This window comes from Oncorhynchus mykiss, chromosome 8 (assembly GCF_057628025.1).
Source record: "Oncorhynchus mykiss isolate SJ-2025 chromosome 8, ASM5762802v1, whole genome shotgun sequence".
NCBI classification, from domain to species: domain Eukaryota; kingdom Metazoa; phylum Chordata; class Actinopteri; order Salmoniformes; family Salmonidae; genus Oncorhynchus; species Oncorhynchus mykiss.
Window position 1 is genome coordinate 65,039,322 of NC_143029.1, and position 18,429 is coordinate 65,057,750.

General features: G+C 45.6%; 1 long non-coding RNA gene across 1 annotated transcript; it reads left to right on the top strand.

The window, feature by feature from the left end:
* Positions 1-3,497: 3,497 nt before the first annotated feature.
* Positions 3,498-12,706, top strand: LOC110529126 (uncharacterized). Its single transcript, XR_002474331.3, has 3 exons — positions 3,498-3,826; positions 9,391-9,501; positions 10,048-12,706. It is a non-coding gene; the product is annotated as an uncharacterized LOC110529126 (long non-coding RNA).
* Positions 12,707-18,429: the final 5,723 nt, after the last annotated feature.

Sequence of the window (18,429 nt, forward strand, 5' to 3'; positions counted from 1 at the left end):
GGATTTAGAGTTTCTTGCTTGAGCTTTAGGGATCTCACTTCCTTTTATTCCTGGTGGTCCCACCCTAAGTGACTTAACAGACGCTGCTCCGAAACTATTCAGAAACGTTATGATCCCCTTATCATTTTGTTTGGCATTTAGGATCAAACCAAATAAAAGTAGCTTTGTTCTCTTTTTTTTATTAACAGTTACAGTCAGTGGGAATACAGACTAGCCTGTGTTTTATTGTGATCCTTGGCTGTTAGTTTACAGCTCACTAAAATGTATTTATATCCTCTTTAATGGTCAAAACCAGTTGTGGTATGAGAAGGGCAAAACAGTATTTGAATGATGGCTGTAGATGTGAGGTGAAGTGCTAAACAAACGATTCAACGTGGACAAACATTCTATTGAAAATCTGTCAATGAAACTAAAAAAGTGTATTACCAGTAGCCTCCATAAAGCATGACTATAACCTAACACCTCTTAGAAATCCAGCTTAATCTGAACAGAACTAAACCATTTTACTTCGCCCCAAAAAAGTTCCAGATCCCATGTCATGATGTCTCCTATCAATCACAATTGACAACAATTGCACTAGATTATGTTTGATAAGATAGTTATCTATAAGAGAGCACCATACACCATATGGCACATAAGGACTTTTGAACTGAGGGAATGGAGAGGGGAGAGACTCCTCTTTGGAAACCCTGAGTAATGACTGGGGGGAGATATCTGAAGTTAAAATTGTAACTTGGGCACTCAGGAACATATACTGCCTTCTTGGTAACCAACTCCAGTGTAGATTTAGCCTTGTTTTTAGGTTATTGTCCTGCTGAAAGGTGAATTAATCTCCCAGTGTCTGGTGGAAAGAAGACTGAACCAGGTTTTCCTCAAGGATTTTGCCTGTGCTTAGTGCCATTAAGTTTATTTTTGATCCTGAAAAACTCCCCCAGTCCTTAACGATTACAAGCATACCCATAACATGATGCAGCCCCCGAAATGCTCTATGCTTGTAAATATGGAGAGTGGTAATTTGTATTCAGGACAAAATTGAATTGCTTTCCCAAATGTTATGCAGTATTACTTGAGTGCCTTGTTGCAAACAGGATGCATGTTTTTGAATATTTTTATTCTGTACTTGCTTCCTTCTTTTCACTATGTCAATTAGGTTAGTATTGTAGAGGTTAGTGTTGTATTGCAGTATTGTAGAGTACAATATTGATGGTCCATCCTCAGTTTTCTCCAATCACAGCCATTAACTCTGTAACTGTTTTAAAGTCACCATTGGCCTCATGGTTTCCTTCCACCCTGCAATGGTGTTAGGAAGGACGCCTGTATCTTTGTAGTGACTGGGTGTATTGATACACCATCCAAAGTGTAATGAATAACTTCACCATGCTCAAAGCAATATTCAATGTCTGCTTTTTCTTTTTTTTTTACCTATTTACCAATAGGTGCCCTTCTTCGCAATGCATTGTAAAACTTCCCTGGTCTTTGTGGTTGAATCTGTGTTTGAAATTCACTGCTCGACTGAAGGACCTTACAGATAATTATATATGTAAAGTACAGCGATAAGGTAGTCATTCAAAATCATGTTAAACACTATTATTGCACACAGAGTGCAACTTATTAGGTGACTTGTTAAGCACAGCTTTACTCCTGGACTTATTTAGTCTTGCCAAAAACAAAGCGGTTGAATACTTACTGACATTTTTTATGAATTTGTAAACATTTAAAAAAACATAATTCCACTTTGACATTATGTGGTATTTTGTGTAGGCCAGTGACAAAACATCTCAAGTGAATCCATTTTAAATTCAGGCTTTAAATCAACAAAATGTGGAAAAAGTCAAGGGGTGTGAATACTTTCTGAAGGCATTGGTTCTGCCATTAAATGGTTGGTTTGGTTTTATGTCATGTTTGTCAGTCCACGGATGTTAAAGTAGGTGGACAAATTGTTAGATTTGTTTCACTGTTTATGAATGGTTGCTTTGTCAATGATTTATCAAAACCCCAAAATAGGTCTGCACTGTTTGTTTCATTTTGCAGTCTTTCAGGGAGATTTGGATAGTATTAATGGTCCTCTTTAATGTCTATAGTAGCTAGGTCTGAAGTTTGCATTCATCCCTGGTACGAGCTTTACGACATCCTGTAGAAAGTAAGAGTCGCTTGTTTAACTGTAGGGTATAAAGAAATGTGTTGTTTCTAAAAAATTAAAATAAAATAAATAGAATCCTATTCAAGTATGCCTGTTACAGATTCTCTAAGTGTCTATTACAAGAAGTTGACAATGATGATAAATAATGAAGTATGTAAAAACGATGTGCTAGCAATATTCTACCTGCAGGGCAACTCTGTGTGGTCTGTACTCTGCAGCTGATTATAGTGTATGTGCTGTCTCACACAGTGTACAGGGATGTCAAATCTTACAATGCCCACCCAGGTAGATGGGCATTTCATTGTTGTGTCTTAAAGATACATTCTCAGTCACAGGAGGATAGGTCCTATTTGATTATTGGTTTGATAGACTACTTTAAATACCATAATGATATTCTACTCAATCCTTATTAAGGCAAAGGCACGAAGTTATACTTGCAGATAATATCCAGCAATACCATCATGAGGGTAGATTTTGAACACCAGCTGTCAAACTGCCCTATCGTTAAAACATAGAAATCTAAACAATGTGGTATAAACACATTTTACCCTTCTATCCTGAGATGCTCCTAAAGGTAGACCGGAGGTTTAATGTTTGCATCTTTACACCTAAATCGTTCGCCTTTGTTCGATCTTAGTGAGGAAGGTATTCGTGTTGAACTATGTCGAATGATAGTAGATGGTAGTGAATTGTGCAGAATTTTACTTCTGGTCTTTTGAAAGACTAAGACAAAATGAAACAAAGGAAATAAATATTGAATATGTGTGGGTTGGGGTATCTCATTAAAAAAGACTTAGCTCCATATTGTGTCCCTTTATTGTGAACACGTTTGCAATTTAGCATCTGTTAGTATTTATCCAGGAACGCATCTTCAAGCGGTTACTTACAATGAACGGAATTGTGGGAAATTATGAAAGAATTCACTTCTATTGTGTTTAGATCACTGTCCTCTTAACCAATGTGATGTGAAACAAAGCACCACAGAGCACTGTGGTTTGAAACTCCTAAGAATTAGCCTGAAAGGTTTTCATTGGGTTGTGGTCTAGGGAGATGTTTCCTGGGGTTTTTACAAACAATAATTTGGCTTGTGATGCTCTGTAAACATTTCATTTAACAAGATGGGGCAAAAACATCCCCTGTATTCAGAGGATGGATGTGTGTGTGTGTTTGTGTGTGTAGATCAGCTGTTTTTCAGTTTTGTTTTTCAGCTTTAGTGATTTGACTAGTCTTTGAGTGTGTTTTCTCAACCGCTCAAATACATTGAATATGCTTTCTGATTACATCCTAACATTATTCAGACTGAGACATCAAAATTACTTCATCACCGTGAACAAATACTGCCATCCTCAGGTGAAAATGGGGTTCTGCATAGTCTCTCTCTCTCTCGCTCTCTAGACACTGAGATACTTGTAAACATATTTGAGTCATGAAAGTCTCATTTTAATGTATTATAATTAAAGATGTGTGTAATTTATTGCATTTGCACTGAACCTGACCTGATCAAGTTCAGGCAAGTGAAAATTACTGTCAAGCCAACTCCCGCCTGGTCGCAAGGTGGTAGTAATTGTGCAAATCGAAATTTCGAGCACTACAGAAGAAGACGTCATTTTCACGATGGCGACAGCCTGTAGGACTGCATTTGCGGGGGTAAATGTTTTTCACTCCTCGTTTTGTGCACCTAAACAGGTATGTCGTTGAATTATTGCTAATGTTTTCGTCCATGGTGAGATGTCTGTGTTATTGTGACTTTCAACTATGGACTTTATAGCCCGAAAGAGAAGCCAGAAACGGTTGCTAGCATGTTAACGAAAGGCTAGCTCTCTTCCATCGCACGACAACAACTAACATTAGCGAGTTGCCTTTGCGGATTTCGATTTATCCTTTCCTAGAAAATGTGTTTTTTCCCCCAAATGTGTTAAGTGACTGACTGGCTTCAATCTACTTTAGTAACTCCCCAAAGTAAAGATCCCAGTAAGCTAAATGAAAATACTTATTTTCCAGACGTTGACATCCCGTACATTTCAGGTGCTGAATGAAAGGTTAGAAGATGTATTGTCCTGACGTCGAAAATGCGTCTTATACAGATGTCATGCGTATTTTCCAGAAGTTTAAATCCGTTTTATTTTAATGAACGAATGTAAGGTAAAAATGTCTCTTCTAGATATTTAAAATATGTAACTACCTAATTTACAGACATTGAAAATGTATTTTTCGGTCATGATTCTATGGCCAAATGTAAACTACTATACACTGAATGTACTAAACATTAGGAACACCTGCTCTTTCCATGACATACTAACCAGATGAACCCAGGTGAAAGCTATGATCCCTTAATGTCACTTGTTAAATCCACTTCAATCAGAGTAGAGGAAGGGAAGGAAACAGGTTAAAGTGGGATTTTTAAGCCCTGATAAAATATACATGGATTGTGTGTGCGCGCCATGGGAAAAACAACAAAATATTTAAGTGCTTTTTAATGGGGTATCAATCAATCAAATGTATTTATAAAGCCATTTTTACATCAGCCGATGTCACAAAGTACTATACAGAAACCCAGCCTAAATCCCCAAACAGCAAGCAATGCAGATGTAGAAGCACGGTGGCTAGGAAAAACTCCCTAGAAAGGCAGGAACCTTGGAAGAAACCTAGAGAGGAACCAGGCTGTCACGCCCTGGTCGAAGTATTTTGTGTTTATCTTCATGTATAGGGTCAGGCCAGGGTGTGGCATGGGGTTTTTGTATTGTGGTGTGTTTTGTCTTGAGGTTTTGGTGTGTTTTGTCTTGGGGTTTTGGTATGTATTGGGATTGTAGCTAGTGGGGTGATCTAGCAAAGTCTATGGCTGTCTGGAGTGGTTCTCAATCAGAGGCAGGTGTTTATCGTTGTCTCTGATTGTGAACCATATTTAGGCAGCCATATTCTTTGAGTGTTTTTTGGGTGATTGTCCTTAGTGTCCTTGTTCCTGTCTTTGTTACTTTACACAAGTATAGGCTGTTTCAGTTTTCGTTTCGTTCATTACGTTTTTTTGTTTTGTAGTGTTTGTATTAATTCATGTTTACGTTTGTTCATTAAACATGGATCGCAATCTACACGCTGCATTTTGGTCCGATCCTTGTTCCACCTCTTCGTCAGAGGAGGAGATAGAAGAAAGCCGTTACAGAATCACCCACCACAAAAGGACCAAGCAGCGTGTCAACAGGCAGGAGGATTTCTGGACATGGGAGGAAATCCTCGACGGGAGAGGACCCTGGGCTAAACCAGGGGAGTGTAGCCGCTCAAAGGTGCAGCAGGAGAAGAGGCAACAGGAGCAGCCCAAAGAGTAGGACAGTATGGGCTATACTTCTTGGGAGGAGATAGACAGGTGGGCGACGACCCAGGGAGAGTGCCGGAGCCCGCCTGGGATTCGATGGAGCAGTGCGCGGAAGGTTATCGGAGAATGGAGTTGGCGAAGCAAGCTCGGCGGCGCGGACGGAAGCCCGAGAGTCAGCCCCAAAAATGTCTTGGGGGGGCTCACAGGGAGTAGGGCTACGCTAGATAGGAGACCTACGCCAACTTCCTGTGGTTACCGGGGGGCTAGAGAGACCGGGCAGGCACCGTGTTATGCAGTGGTGCGCACGGTGTCCCCAGTGCGGGTGCATAGCCCGGTGCCAAATGCCATGAAGCCGGCTCTACACATCTGGTCCCCAGTGCGTCTCCTTGGGCCGGCTTACATGGCACCAGCCTTGCGCTCGGTGTCTCCGGTTCGCCTGCATAGCCCAGTGCGGGCTATTCCACCTCGCCGCACTGGCAGGGCGACCGAGAGTATTCAACCAGGTAAGGTTGGGCAGGCTCGGTGCTCAAGAGCTCCAGTGCGCCTGCACGGTCCGGTCTATCCAGTACCACCTCCACACCCCAGCCCTCCGGTAGCAGCTCCCCGCACCAGGCTTCCTGTGAGTGTCCTCGGTTCAGTACCACCAGTGCCAGCACCACGCATCAGGCCTACAGTGCGCCTCGCCTCTCCAGCGCTGCCGGAGTCTCCCGCCTGTTCAGCGCAGCCAGAGCCTTCCTCCTCTACAGCGCTGCTGGAGTCTCCCGCCTGTTCAGCGCAGCCAGAGCTGCCAGCCTGCATGGAGTAGCCAGAGCTGTCAGTCTGCATGGAGCAGCCAGAGCCGCCAGTCTGCATGGAGCAGCCAGAGCCGCCAGTCTGCATGGAGCAGCCAGAGCCGCCAGTCTGCATGGAGCAGCCAGAGCCGCCAGTCTGCATGGAGCAGCCAGAGCCGCCAGTCTGCATGGAGCAGCCAGAGCTGTCAGTCTGCATGGAGCAGCCAGAGCTGTCAGTCTGCATGGAGCAGCCAGAGCTGTCAGTCTGCATGGAGCAGCCAGAGCTGTCAGTCTGCATGGATCCGCCAGTCAGCCAGACTCTTCCAGATCTGCCAGTCAGCCAGACTCTTCCAGATCTGCCAGTCAACCGGGATCTGCCAGATCCGCCAGTCGGCCGGGATCTGCCAGAACCGCCAGTCGGCCGGGATCTGCCAGAACCGCCAGTCGGCCGGGATCTGCCAGAACCGCCAGTCGGCCGGGATCTGCCAGAACCGCCAGTCGGCCGGGATCTGCCAGAACCGCCAGTCGGCCGGGATCTGCCAGAACCGCCAGTCGGCCGGGATCTGCCAGAACCGCCAGTCGGCCGGGATCCGCCAGAACCGCCAGTCGGCCGGGATCCGCCAGAACCGCCAGTCGGCCGGGATCCGCCAGAACCGCCAGTCGGCCGGGATCCGCCAGAACCGCCAGTCGGCCGGGATCCGCCAGAACCGCCAGTCGGCCGGGATCCGCCGGTCGGCCGGGATCCGCCAGAACCGCCGGTCGGCCGGGATCCGCCAGGACCGCCGGTCGGCCGGGATCCGCCAGGACCGCCGGTCGGCCGGGATCCGCCAGGACCGCCGGTCGGCCGGGATCCGCCAGGACCGCCAGTCGGCCGGGATCCGCCAGGACCGCCAGTCGGCCGGGATACGCCAGGACCGCCAGTCGGCCGGGATCCGCCAGGACCGCCAGTCGGCCGGGATCCGCCAGGACCGCCAGTCGGCCGGGATCCGCCAGGACCGCCAGTCGGCCGGGATCCGCCAGTCGGCCGGGATCCGCCAGTCGGCCGGGATCCGCCAGTCGGCCGGGATCCGCCAGGACCGCCAGTCGGCCGGGATCCGCCAGGACCGCCAGTCGGCCGGGATCCGCCAGTCGGCCGGGATCCGCCAGTCGGCCGGGATCCGCCAGTCGGCCGGGATCCGCCAGATCCGCCAGTCGGCCGGGATACCGCCAGATCCGCCAGTCGGCCGGGATCCGACTGGATCCGCCAGTCGGCCGGGATCCGCCAGTCGGCCGGGATCCGCCAGTCGGCCGGGATCCGCCAGTCGGCCGGGATCCGCCAGTCGGCCGGGATCCGCCAGATCCGCCAGTCGGCCGGGATCCGCCAGATCCGCCAGTCGGCCGGGATCCGCCAGATCCGCCAGTCGGCCGGGATCCGCCAGATCCGCCAGTCGGCCGGGATCCGCCAGATCTGCCAGTCGGCCAGGATCTGCTGAAACCACCAGCCAGCCAGGATCTGGTAGATCTATCTACCTGCCTGGGCTTCCTCTCACTCCTGAGCTTCCTCTCACTCCTGAGCTTTCTCTCACTCCCGAGCTGCCCTTCAGTCCCGAGCTGCCCTTCAGTCCCGATCTGCTCCTCAGTCCAGTGGGGTTCTGGGTGAGGACTACTGGGCCATGGTCGGCGGCGAGGGTGGACTATCCAGGGACGCGAGGAGAGGGGACAAAGACATTGACTGAGTGGGGTCCACGTCCCGCGCCGGAGCCGCCACCAAGGACAGACGCCCACCCGGACCCTCCCTGTTGTTTTGAGGTGCGTTCGGGAGTCCGCACCTTAGGGGGGGGGGTTCTGTCACGCCCTGGTCGAAGTATTTTGTGTTTATCTTCATGTATTGGGTCAGGCCAGGGTGTGGCATGGGGTTTTTGTATTGTGGTGTGTTTTGTCTTGGGGTTTTGGTGTGTTTTGTCTTGGGGTTTTGGTATGTATTGGGATTGTAGCTAGTGGGGTGATCTAGCAAAGTCTATGGCTGTCTGGAGTGGTTCTCAATCAGAGGCAGGTGTTTATCGTTGTCTCTGATTGGGAACCATATTTAGGCAGCCATATTCTTTGAGTGTTTTGTGGGTGATTGTCCTTAGTGTCCTTGTTCCTGTCTCTGTGTTCTCACCAGATAGGGCTGTTTCGGTTTTCGTTACGTTCTTTGTTTTTTGTAGTGTTTGTATCGATTCGTGTTTTACGTTTGTTTATTAAACATGGATCGCAATCTACACGCCGCATTTTGGTCCGACTCTCCTTCACATACAGAAAACCGTGACACAGGCTCTGAGAGGTGGCCAGTCCTCTTCTGGCTGTGCCGGGTGGAGATAACCGTACATAGCCAAGATGTTCAAATGTTCATAGATGACCAGCAGGGTAAAATAATAATAATCACAGTGGTTGTAGAGGGTGCAACAGGTCAGCACCTCAGGAGTAAATGTCAGTTGGCTTTTCATAGCCAATCATTCAGAGTCAGAGACAGCAGGTGCGGTAGAGAGTCGAAAACAGCAGGTCCGGGACAAGGTAGCAGATCCGGGACAAGGTAGCATGTCCGGTGAACAGGTCTGGGTTCCATAGCCGCAGGCAGAACAGGGTGTGCTAGGTGTCAGGTGCACCGGTTTGTCTGTCAAGAACTGCAACTCTTCTGGGTTTTACACGCTCAACAGTTTCCCATGTGTATCAACAATGGTTCACCACACAACTGTGGGAAGCATTGGATTAAATATGGGCCAGCATCCTTGTGGAATGCTTTTATGCCTTTACAAATTGAGGCTGTTCTGTTGGCCAAAGGGTGCAACTCAATATTAGGAAGGTGTTCAGTGTACATTCTCAATTACACTACCGTTCAAAAATTGGGGTCACTTAGAACTGTCCTTGTTTTTAAAATAACATCAAATTGCTTGCCCTTTGGGGTTTTAGGCTGGGTTTCTTTTCACAACTGCTGATATAAAAAGGGCTTTAAAATACATTTGATTAATTTGGTGATGAAATCCTTGCCGTGGTTTCATTGACAATTCAATATTTTAGTCAAACTCCCAACATTTTCCATAAGACGTGTTTGTCTTCTTTGTGGGCATTGCACATGTAGAAGTCAGCACAAAACTGGCAGTGTGGTTTTATTTTGTTCGGCAATAGATTTAATTAGGCCTGTGATTATGTCCTAGGCAGCACACGGTCGGACCCGTAAGATAAAGGAAAACCTCAGACAAGAGGACGTTGTTCCTTACCTGGCAGGAGAGAGACGTGGAAACTCTTGCAGAGCAACATCGAGTCGCGTAAGTAGTTGCTACATCTCTCACCTAAGGTTTTATCCCATCTCGAAATAGCCCTTTCTGTCTGGCTTAGCCCTACCAGTCATGACTGACACGTTCGTATACCCTACTATTTATCCTGGTCCCACAATCTACTAGATCTCCCTGTTACTTTATACTCATATCACCACCACCTGCCCCTTTCCACTGCATATCCCAAAGACTGAATGCCCCCCCTCTCCTGCTTAATCCATTCAACATTAAATCTTCTGACCGGATTGAATGCTGGTCTCTACACTGCAGCAATTTTGGAAAGTCTGCAGACTAAGATGACTCACTGTCTGCTGGCAACAATCCATAGGCTGGTCCTGAAGTGCTCTTTCTATTGTGGCCTGGTCTGAAAGTATGCAGGTACTGCAGCCAATTCAGTCTTGTTGAACACGGCATCACTCCCTGGCATATCACTGCTGTTGATATCTAATTGTCATTCCCACAGGTGTTTTGAACTATATGAAAGATTTCTATCAAACTTCAAGATTTTCATGACCATTTCTTTCAATTGTTTTTCAGATGCACAGACTATTGCTGTGCAGCTCTCCAGAAAAGCCAGGTGGACATCGGAGAGAATAAAAAAGCAGATCATCTCCTACAATGGAGGGAACAAGTCACCTCAATTCCCCCTAAGACTGGAGTACATTGATGTTCTCCAGCAAGACCATCCAGTCTGGTCCCAGGTGTCCAAACATTTGGGGGATAGTCTGCTCTGGGCCAAGCAGGGTGCAGTGTGAAGTGATGCTGCACAAGGTCCTAAACGATATCATAACCGCCATCGATAAAAGACTGTACTGTGCAGCCAACTTCATCGACCTGGCCAAGGCTTTTGACTCTGTCAATCACCGTATTTTTATCGGCAGACTCAACAGCCTTGGTTTCACTAATGACCTCCTCGTCTGGTTCACTAACTTCTTCTCAGATAGAGTTCAGTGTGTCAAATCGGAGGGCCTGTTGTCCGGACCTCTGGCAGTCAATGGGGGTGCCACAGGGTTAAATTCTCGGGCCGACACTCTTCTCTGTATATATCAACGATGTCACTCTTTCTGCGGTTGATTCTTTGATCCACCTCTACGCAGACGACACCATTCTGTATACATCTGGCCCTTCTTTGGACGCTGTTAACAAACCTCCAGACAATCTTCAATGCCATACACCACTCCTTCTGTGGCCTCCAACTGCTCTTAAATGCTAGTAAAAGGAAATGCATGCTCTTCAACTGATCACTGCCCACACCCACCCGCCCTACTAGCATCACTACTCTGGACGGTTCTGACTTAGGTATTTATAGTTGTCCACATATTCAGTGTCTGGCTAGACTGTGAACTCTACTTCCAGACTCCTATTAAGCATCTCCAATCCAAAATTAAATCTAGAACCGGCTTCCTATTTTGCAACAAAGCCTCCTTCATTCATGCGGCCAAACATACCCTTGTAAAACTGACTATCCTACCGATCCTTCACTTCGGCGATGTCATTTACAAAATAGCCTCCAACACTCAGCAAATTGGATGTAATCTATCAAAGTACCATCCGTTTTGTCACCAAAGCCCCATATACTACCCACCACTGCAACCTGTATGCTCTCGTTGGCTAGTCCTTGCTACATTTTCGTTGCCAAACCCACTGGCTCCAGGTCATCTATAAGTCTTTGCTAGGTAAAGCTCCGCCTTATCTCAGCTCACTGGTCACCACAGCAACACCCACCTGTAGCACGCGCTCCAGTAGGTATATTTCACTGGTCATCCCCAAAGCCAACACCTCCTTCCAGTTCTCTGCTGCCAATGACTGGAATCATTCACACAGCCCATCTGTAAATAGCTCATCCAACTACCTACCTCACCCCAATATTTGTTTTTATTTTTCTGCTCTTTTGCACACCAGTATTTCTACTTGCACATCCTCATCTGCACATATCACTCCAGTGTAAATTGTAATTACTTTGCCGCTATTGGCTTATTTATTGCCTTACCTCCTTACTTTTTCTGTTGTGTTTTGACTGTTTGTTTATCCCATGTGTAACTCTGTGTTTTTGTTGCACTGCTTTGCTTTATCTTGGCCAGGTCACAGTTGTAAATGAGAACTTGTTCTCAACTGGCCTATCTGGTTAAATAACGGTGAAAAAATGTATACGGTGCCTGTCCTTTTATTCAGGCAGACATACACAATGTAGGCTCGGTCAGCACATATGTATAGGAGGACAGTGATTCAGAAGGTGAAAGTGGTTGAGGTGTGTGTGTGTGTGTTATATAGGGGCAAACTATTCAAAACATTAAGAATACCTTCCTAATATTGAGTTGCTGGATGTCATTTGGTTGGTGTACCATTCTTGATACACACAGGAAACTGTTGAGCGTGAAAAACCAAACAGCATTGCAGTTCTTGACACAAATCGGTGTGCCTGACACCTACTACGATACTCCATTCAAAGGCACTTAAATATTTTGTCTTCACCCTCTGAATGTGTTTGATCATTTTTCTTCCTTGTGGTAAGCCATTTTGTTCTTCCCTGGGAACTCAAGTCTGAGAATGTTAATTGCCACTAAAGGTGGTGATACTGATAACTTGCTGTCTCTCCAGGAACTCCCTTTTGCCCCCATAATGGATGATGATATGCAATAATGAATTGGTATCCATGTTTGATTAAGTACCTGAAGGTTTTTAGTTATGTTGTTAAATGACAGCAACCGTAGAATGTAATGGAAAAAGGATCAGATATGAAGATGGATTTTTGTCTATTGTAATGCCTATTGTATGTAAGAATCAGTATTTACTAAATGCACTCCTGATGATAGACTGACTATGTTAATTAAAATGTATTTTTATTATCCCATATGGTGGTACAAGGAGGGAGTGTAATAGAAATGTTTTATGTGTTCTGTCTCTGCAAATCTGTGACTACGTGTAACGTGTTTCTTGTTGTTGGGTTAGGATGTTCTGTGACTTCTCTCAGGGAGGACTGATTGGGCGTTGGGCCAAAGTAACGATGTATGCAAGGTCACGATCAGCTTATTGCACGCTGAGAGCAGCAACGCCTAGTTTGTGCATGAGTATAAAGAGTGCTGAAGGGAAAACATCCCTTCAGAGCTTCCGACAGACTTGTATAAGCTTCCGACAGACAGACTGTTAAGTTTGTTGTAACCTCTCCGGCCGTGATGATAAAGATATGTTAATTTAACTTGGAGTCCTTAGTGGTATTTTCTACGACAGTAGTTACCCATGCTTCTCCAGACATACATCAACAGTAAACATAGCATCACTGGGCTTACCCCATTCTTTGTAACGTGTGGCAGGCATGCCTGTCTTCCTGTTGAGGTTTTAGGTGTAGAGGCCCTGATGCTGCGGATGGACCTAGATGGATGGGTGAGGCACCATCATGACCAGCTACGATGGGCCTACAGTCCGGTTGAGACAAGGACCCGATATCAGCAGGAGCAAGAGAAACAGCGGTACGATAAGCAGGCAAAGGACCTTCCATTGATGGTTGCTGAACGGGTGCTCCTGCAAAACTTCCGATGTGATCAGGATAAATTAATCCCCCGATGGCAACCGTGGCCGTTTGTCATTCTAGGACACCTTCGGCCTGGACTGCCAGTCCTTCGTGTCCGACCAGAGGGAGGGGGAACAATACAGACCATTCATTGGATCCATGTGCGGCCTTGCCCCTAACCATCCTTCAGACTTCGCTCAGATGTATAGCACTTTGTGACATCGGCTGATGTAAAAAGTGATTGGTTGGCTGGGGAGTTACTTCAATGTTCAGCTGAGCCAGGCACCTAGGCCAGACGGGCAGAACTACACATGGTACCCTGCCATTCCCTAGGCCAGAGAAGAGCCCGCTGCACCCCCAAGGGTACAGGTCCAACAGTGAGAACCGTGGGCCCCTACTTAGGTACTGGGCTCCATTGGTTAGTTCAGTATAGTCGGGACGACTACAGAGAAAGTGTGTGTGTTGGGGTGGGGGGGTAGGGGCTGGTGTGATCAGATGCACCTGCAGGGAGTTAGCTAATCAGACAGGTAGCTGGGGATTGGCTGTCATTTCCTTTAAAGCCCTGTGTTTTGTGGTGTTTGATGCTTGGAGTTGAGTGGAGAATGTCTCTGAGGTGGGATTGGGCCCTTATGCAAGTGTCCATGTCTTAGGTGTTTGCTGTGATCACACTGGACCAGTATCTGCAGGACAAAGTCTTAGTGGCGAATTCAAGTGAGGAAGTGACGACGAACTGGGCTGTGGGGAGCAGAGGGCCGAGAGAGGCATTGGTACAACGCACATCTAGGAGCTTTAGCTTCTTCCTGTGTTCACCTTACACTACTCTTTCTCTCTGGGCCATTTTGCCACACTACTGGAAGCCACTATTGTCGGCAGGTTTCCCTGCCGTCTGTCTCCCTCTCGTTCAGCATCGGAGATGGGGCCATCAGTGATATAGGCAAGCCAGAGACTCGGACCATGTGTGCACCAGGACAGGGAGTTGTGCGGATCTGGGTATCACCAGACAGATGTTAATATTTCAATTTTTGTGAGGATCTGGTTCTGCCACCCTCTGTCTTTTCCCCTCCCTATTTTGTCCCATAGCAGTAGAAAGTAATTTTAGAGGGGTTGGCAGAGTAGAGCAGGGCCAAGGGTGGGTCCCATATTGTGTGCCTCACCAGAGTGAAATTGTAGTGCCTTTCACCATATTGTTTGCAGTGCCATATCAGAGTAATTCGCAGTGTGTCACTTTTGCATGCCTGATATTTACCTGAGGGAGTAAGGGGAGGGTCTATTTTGTGGACACCGTCTGGGAAATCGTACAGTCTGCTGTGGGGAAACGGGGTCCAATCCATTTTAACCCATGAATTGAAACTAAAACTTACCTTGAGCATACTTACCTTACCTGGTCTTCTGTGTTGGGGTTGTGTGCTGGAGAACATTCAATCCTTTGTTGGGTGCAGTTAAAAGGAATTCACACTAAACTGTTACATGTGTCTGTGTGGAGTCTAGAGTTGCTAGGGCAACTGGGCCTGCCTGCTCAGAGAAGATAGGGAGGAGCAGACAGACCAGAAGGGAGAGGAGAAAAAACGGAAGGAAATCAAGCTGCAGTGGCATCTGTCCAGAACTCATCCAAAGGGCTTTGACTTCTCAAACACAGCAAAAAGCAAACACAATATTAATTTAGTTACTTACTTAGATAACTAGCAAGTTGAACTTAGAGGTTGCCCTAATGCAGAATTCTTTGTTTTTTCACGCAGGAAAAAAAATATAAGAGCATAAGAAATATCTTGCTGCGTTTTGTAAATGCAGATCTAAAATGCTTCTTATTGTAATATCTGCTCAGCATCAAACTTATTTTATGCCTCAGGGCATTCTATCAAAAAACAGCGCTCTGACTGATATGTAGCTACTTTTCTCTGTGTAGACTACTTTTCTCAGCTACTTTTCTGTGTAGACTACTTTTCTCAGCTACTTTTCTCTGTGTAGACTACTTTTCTAAGGTGAAATGCAATATTAACTTCAAACAAAACAGAGTAACCAGCTACATTTCCTATGATAAACATTAGCTTTGCAAAAAAAAATACAACTTATTTTTCATTGTAAGCTCATTAAGGAAAACTATAGTTGCATGTCCCTGATCACCATTGAAGCAACAACAAAAACACAGACTTTAATTACACAGCTGGATGCACCTGCTCCCGCTTTCTCACGTTGTGCCATTTACAAACAAACAGGTGACTGGCTCAGCTGTTCTGGGGAACTACAGTAAGCTTCATAATGTAAAATAATGTGAGGTAAAAAGAAGAATGCGATCTGCTTTATTTCGCAATGTATTGCACAAGTTGACTGCAGTTGTTTATTTAAAGTAGATACAAATATTAAAATGTATTAGAAATACCATCCATTGGCTATTTCCAAATACCCCAGTATACGGTATATATGGTATACTGCCCAAGCCTAATCTATAACTCCTTCAAACACTCATACAGCACTGTCTAATTTGTGACATCTAGGCCAACTGTATCTTCACAGTCTTATTCAACCAGAGTTAAGAGTATATATAATTTTATTTGACATATCTATTAAAATCTGATAAACAATTCAACAGTCTTGTGCTGCTTTTAAACAAATTAACCACTAAAATTCAGGCAGAGTTCTGGATGTAAGGGCTGACAGATTTATAAAAACAAAGTACAAGTCAAAAGTTTGGACACACCTACTCATTAAAGGCTTTTTCCTTATTTTTACAATTTTCTACATTGTAGAATAATAGTGACGACATCAACACTATGAAATAACACGTCATGTAGTAACCAAAGAAGTGTTAACAAAATATATTTTGACAGATTTCCACCAGTCCAATGTCCCATTGCTCGTGTCTCTTGGCCCAAGCAAGTCTCTTCTTATTATTTGTGTCCTTTAGTGGGGGTTTCTTTACAACAATTCGACCTTGAAGGCCTGATTCACACAGTCTCCTCTGAACAGTTGATGTTGAGATGTGTCTCTTGAACTCTGTGAAGCATTTATTTGGGCTGCAATTTCTGAGACTGGTAACTCTAATGAACTTATCCTCTGCAGTAGAGGTAACTCTGGGTCTTCCTTTCCTGTGGCGGTCCTCATGAGAGACAGTTTCATCATAGCGCTTGATGGTTTTTGCAACTGCACAACTGAAACTTTCACAGTTGAAATGTTCCGGATTGACTGACCTTCATGTCTTAAAGTAAAGGACTGTCGTTTCTCTTTGCTTGTTTGAGCTGTTCTTGCCATAATATGGACTTGGTCTATTGCCAAATAGGGCTATCTTCTTTATACCAACCCTACCTTGTCACAACACAGAAATTCCACAAATTAACTTTTAGCAAGGCACACCTGTTAATTGAAATGTGTACCAGGTGATTATCTCATGAAGCTGTTTGTGAGAAAGCTTTGCACACTATTGGCAATCACCAAGGGTGGCTACTTTGAAGAATCTCAAATATATATTTTTATTTGTTTAACACTTTTTTTGGTCACTACATGATTCCATATGTGTTATTCCATATACGGCTGTGGCTGCCAAGAAAGTGGTCATTGAAGTAGAGGGCATGCCAGGTCTCCAAATATGGCGTAGACCAACTATTTTAATTTTGGAGGCAGATCTTGGCATCAAATTCACAATAAGTAAGATGCAATGCTCTCTACAATGATTCAATGCAGAATTGTAATGTCTTGGTCATTGAGATGAACAACATTGACATGTACAGTACAGGCAGTGACTTGACCCATTACTTTAGACAATCAGTATATTCCCTTTGAACAGATACCCATTGTGGGCTTTGCTATACATATCTTGGCCATCCATCACTTGTTGTTTTTTTCTACGTAAATGTGTTTGCAGATTATGAAAAGATGGAGCAATTGTTTGATTTTAGAATATATCTTTGTAGGTGATGCTGGTCCTAGAGCTGGGCCTGTTGCTAGAGCTGGATTGTGGCCTATAGTTTGTGCTGCACCTTGGCCTTTAACTGGAGATTGAGCTGTTGTTGGGGCTGGAAGTTGGGCTAGGGGAGGGGCTAGGGGAGGAGCTAAGGTAATGGATGGAGCTGGCTGTTGGGCTGACGCTGGAGCTGGATGTTGGGCTGACGCTGGAGCTGAGGGTTGGTTTGAGGCTGGAGCTGAGGGTTGGGCTGAGGCTGGAGGTTGCTACTGTGATAATATACAGTGCCTTCGGAAAGTATTCACACCCATTGACTTTTTCCACATGTTGTTAGGTTACTGCCTTATTCTAAAATGTTTTTTTTTAAATTCCCTCATCTATCGACACACTATACTCCATAATGACAAAGCAAAAACAGGTTTTTAGAAACGTGAGCTAATCTTTTAAAAATTATAAACGGAAATATCACATTTATATAAGTATTCAGACCCTTTATGCCGTACTTTGTTGAAGCACCTTTGGCAGCAATTACAACCTCAAGTATTTTGGGGTATGATGCTACAAGCTTGGCACATCTGTATTTGGGGAGTTTATCCCATTCTTCTAAGATCCTCTCAGGCTTTCTCAGGTTGGGTGGGGAGCATTGCTGCACAGTTATTTTCAGGTCTCTCCAGAGATGTTTGATTGGGTTCACGTCCGCGCTGTAGCTGGGCCAATCAAAGACATTCAGAGACTTGTCTTGAAGCAACTCCTACGTTGTCATGGCTGTGTGCTTAGGGTCATTGTCCTGTTGGAAGGTGAACCTTCACCCCAGTCTGAGGTCCTAAGCACTCTGGAGCGGGTTTTCATCAAGGATATCTCTGTATTTTGCTTTGTTCATCTTTGCCTCGATCCTCATTAGTCTCCCAGTCCATGCCGCTGAGGAACATCCACACATCATAATGCTGCCACCACCATGCTTCACCATAGGGATGGTGCCACGTTTCCTCCAGACGTGACGCTTGGCATTCAGGTCAAAGAGTTCAATCTTGGTTTCATCAGACCAGAGAATCTTGTTTCATGGTCTGAGAGTCTTTAGGTGCCTTTTGGTAAACTCCAAGCAGGCTGTTATGTGCCTTTTACTGAGGAGTGGCTTCCATCTGGTCACTCTACCATAAAGGCCTGATTGGTGGAGTGCTGCAGAGATGGTTGTCCTTCTGGAAGGTTCTACCATCTCCACAGAGGAACTCTGAAGCTCTGTCAGAGTGACCATCGGCTTCTTTGTCACCTCCCTGACCAAGGCCCTTCTCCCCCGATTGCTCAGTTTGGCCAGGCGGCCTACTCTAGGAAGAGTCTTGGTGGTCCCAAACTTCTTCCATTTAAAAATTATGGAGGCCACTGTGTTCTTAGGGACCTTCAATGCTGCAGAAATGTTTTGGTACCCTTCCCCAGATCTGTGCATCGACACAATCCTGTCTCGGAGCTCTATGGACAATTCCTTCTACCTCATGGTTTGGTTTTTGACATGCTCTGACAT